Here is a 4,443-nt window from a genome sequence, read left to right on the forward strand (position 1 = left end):
TATGTGAATTGATTACCCCAAATTGTTTCTTTTTCAATTCCAAGAACTTTATCAAAATGTAAAATTCTTATCGATACGCACTGTATAAATGAGAATGAAGTATCCGTTTAAAAAACGGAGCTGCAAAATTTCAGTTCGTGAGACCAATGTTCGGGGAAGGGGGTATTAAACATTCCACATCAAGGCTTACGCACGTTACTTATCTAACTGCATGGTTATGCTTACTCAAAGCGTAAATAATATGATTGCATGTATACATGTATATAAACCAAGAAAGCTTTAACGAGCAAAAAAAAAATCTGGATCAACATCATAGGTTAACAATTTCTATTTTCTCATTTGTGGAAAAAAAATGAGTAAATCACTTTAGATTCATAAGTTAATAACACCCTGATGGTCAGGAGATTTGTATTTACAAAGCCATGTATAGATGGGTTCCATAGAAATAGAAAAAATCATAACTTTATCAATCCCTATTTTCATCGTAATAATTGTCTGACATTATTATTTCTATTCTATTCAATTCATATTATTTTCAGTCTCGAGTACACCTTCATCTTTCTGCTGCATTAGGAACCACGCCATCTTCGGTGAATATTTGATGAATAAGGTATCTTGGAGAGCTCTTACCACAACAGGTAAAATGTCAAATTATGAAAAACAATTTTTTTCTTATTTTCTTACAACAATCAGAAATATTTTTTCTTGTGATTTATGGCATCGTTAATTCTAAGATTTTTTTAAGATTAAGAAAGAGAATTGTTCATAATAGGGATTTGCAAACGTAAGGAGAGAAATCATTTCTATGATTTATTATTTTTGAAATCGGTAAAATGTTGTTCAATTTTGTATAGCTTTCTTATTCACTAATTCTACATACAAACACAATGCTCGCCCCCACCCACCCCCCCCCCCCCTCTCTCTATCTAGCTATCTGTCTTCCTTTCTTAATTTTTTTGTCATTCATTTCCATCAGATCACTATTCTGGTCACCATGGCAACTAACTTCAACCCAGACCAACAATGTGAAGGAAAGGAGTGTCAATCAATCACAGATGTGACGTACTACGTGGAGGAGAAGAAAAGACTCTGTGATGACTGCGCCTCTAAAGAAGGATGCATCGCAAGAATTCAGCGAAAAGAGGTGTACCAAATATTTATTGTGAAGAACATGATGAAAAGGTAAAATTATATTGTAAAAGTCATGGTAAAGCGTTATGTGCTTTTTGTGCACTAGATCATTTAGACCCTTGTGTGCGACAAAATATGGATGTCGCAATCGTAGACCTTCAAGCGAAACTTGCGAGCATAAAAGAAAAAGGGAGGGACAAATTAAAAGAAGGTCGTCTTTATGAAGAAGAAATTGACCAATGCACAAAAGTCACAGACACCCATCTACAAGCTTTGAAAGATGAAGTTAATTCCATAATCAAGGATGCGATCAACATAGATAAAGTCAATGAGAAGATGGAGGCTGACAAAATCAACCAAGAATTTGATGATCAGAATCAAGTACTTCAAGAAGAGATTATGAAGATTAATGAGAAAATTCGAAAGAACAATGAAGAGAGAGAGAAAGAACTTAAATTAATCCATACAAATGCACAGATTAGACAAAGACACATGGACAATAAGAAGATTGGTCTTCATAGAGACATTGATAACATTGTTAAAGAGAAGGATAGGAAGATCAGAGAGTTGATGAAATCATTGCAGGATGACACAAAAACAATAGAGAATGCAATACAGACCATAGATACAGTACTAGAAGACGATAAAAACATTGTTAAAGACGGTCATAGTGTGAACATGTCAGTGAGTGATAAACTAAAGAAAGCATTTTATAAGAATGATGTGAAACAAATCACTGATAGAATATCAGGTGTGAGGTTTGTGAAGGGTGTTGGGAGAGAGAAGTATGATGGTAGGATTGGTGGGTATGATGGTGAGTGGATGCTTAGTGATACAATCAGTGTCAAAGATAAAATCACATACCCACGGATTGTTGGTTGCATAGATGAATGTAATGTGATCATCACCGACAGGGTGTCAGGTAGCCGGCATACATACATGTTAGATATAAACACTAAACACATTCAGAGAGTGATTACAGGTACTGAAACATCATGGGTTATCTCCTGTGCATTACTGAATGATGACAAGATAGTATGTGGTAGACGGTGTGAAGGTTGTACAGGGGACAGTTTGACTGGATGCATCAGTGTGTATGACAGACAATGGATGCGCATCAATGACGTCACAATACCAAGAAACACAACGCGCGATACCTCATGGGTGGATGTAGCTGTTGACCGTGATGGGATGATCATCGCTGCTGAGTGGGGTCAGTCTAGGATATACGTCATCAACCCAGCTGATAGTAAGATCGTGCATACCATTACATGTAAACAGAATGTACTAATACGAGGTGTGCTATCATCAGGTCACATCGTCGCTCAAACTGACCCTCTTGATGAGAGAGTACTAATCATAGACATACAGGGTGGTCAAAGCGAAATCCCCCACAGTGATGTCATCTTGAATGTCTGTGTTGATTCTTTAACAGACGACCTTTACGTTTTGACATCGGATGATAGGTACAAGGCGCGAATGATTGATCACGTGATCAGTGGGAATGAAGTGAAGGAGAGAAGAGTGACGTCATTCCCTCTATCAACTAGACTGACTGATGAGGATACGAGGCTTTTTTACCATATCTTCTCTCGTGTAATGATCTCACCATCAGGCAAGATAATTGCTTGTGATGGAGATAGTATTCTCGTATTCGAAAAGAGACTCAAGTTGTAAACGATACGTCGGGGATCAATTAATCATTGCATTTACTATGACGACTATAAGACACATTGACAAGCAAATACCTTCCCTTTTAGACAATGAAAAACATTTTATAAAAATTTATGCCTACTGTAACCTTATAACTCTGCCTCTTTATTCAACGCTAATTTCCCGTTTTTGCAAATTACCATTTTTTTTTAAAGTCCTGCATTCTAAAAATATATAGTTTCAGAATAATTTGTTGGAATAGTAAGTATACATTACATTTTTTCATATTTTTTTCGGTAAAACGAAATTAAAATTTGAAAATCCGGTAGTGATAAATGTGGTGCGATTTTCACGATTGTTGATATACTAAAAACAATAGAGGAACTAATAGTTTTAGTCATGTGTCGATTTACAGGATGTGTGCTTAAAAAATACACGCATTTTGTAAATATTAGTATTTAAAATTGTGGAACATCATGATTTGTTTGGGTTTTATTTATCGATCGTATTTGTTATCAATGATTTTGTTTGACTTTCTTAGTATTCAGACGTCTCAAACATTTGTGGGCCTATACAGTGCGTATAAAAAAAACGGGACAGATTTGAAAAGTCAATAAATATTTTGTTTCAAATTATGATCTCTATATATTAGTGTTAATATGTGCTCTTAGGTCTTATCCTTCAAATGCCATCAAAATTATTTAGTTTCGTTCATGCTTGAGCGAACACGGAATGTTTTGTCAGGGGTCAAAAAGGAGGCTTGCGCCAAAATGGCATAAAATGATAAATATGATGGTCGGACTTCTTGCTAATCAGCAGACTTCCTCATATAACCTTTTCATTGTCTTTGCTATATTTATCGAATTTATGAGATAAAAATTCATTTCCAAATCTACTTATTTGTAGTGCGGTACGGTGTGTCATCCCGTAGGACTAGCGTGCCAAATTGATTTTTTGGTTGTTTTGGCTTCAATAGGGTCCCCTTAGACCAAAAACGATGGGGTTCAAATTTTCAGACCCCTCCTTCCCTTTGTGGGGGGTCCTTTTTGGCGCCATATTGGCCTGTACAAAGCCCAATAGGATAATCCTTCGTTTTTCAACCTTATTTCTCACTTTTCTTCGCCAATTTTATTTTTAAGTTGTCTGAGGTGTACAAGAATGAATATTTGATGATGTTGTGATGTCAATATTTTTTCACTTTTGCCATACGGGGGCGGATTTTGCGAAAAATGCCCCAAAATTGTAAAATATTACCCCAAAAATATAATTTTCCCCCTTTTTGGCACTAGAATTTGGACAAAAAGATTACAAAATGAAGTGCATATGTCCTGTTGTACAGTCCAATAACAGAGGAATACATCACATGTACTTTATATGATTATTCTTGGTAAATTGATGTAAAAGTCACCCCCATTTCAGGATTTTATGCAGTGAAAACCTAACTACAACACTAGAGGGCGCCATAACTTATCATGATGATATTAGTGTGGTACGGTATATCATGACAAAACTCCTGCAGGATTTTTGTGCCATTTTTTTTTTTATTCACTTGGGTCCAATCTATCAGGAAATGATAGGGTTCCAATTTTCCCCACCCTCACCCACTGCCTGGGGGGGGGGGGTCACCTATATCAAGACCCACTAAAATCAGGAGTATTA

The 4,443-nt window shown here is 36.1% G+C and overlaps 1 pseudogene; it reads left to right on the forward strand.

The window, feature by feature from the left end:
* Window positions 1–983: 983 nt before the first annotated feature.
* Window positions 984–2,808, forward strand: LOC121416662 (annotated as a pseudogene).
* Window positions 2,809–4,443: the final 1,635 nt, after the last annotated feature.

The sequence above is a fragment of the Lytechinus variegatus genome, chromosome 6 (genome assembly GCF_018143015.1).
Source record: "Lytechinus variegatus isolate NC3 chromosome 6, Lvar_3.0, whole genome shotgun sequence".
Lineage (NCBI taxonomy): Eukaryota > Metazoa > Echinodermata > Echinoidea > Temnopleuroida > Toxopneustidae > Lytechinus > Lytechinus variegatus.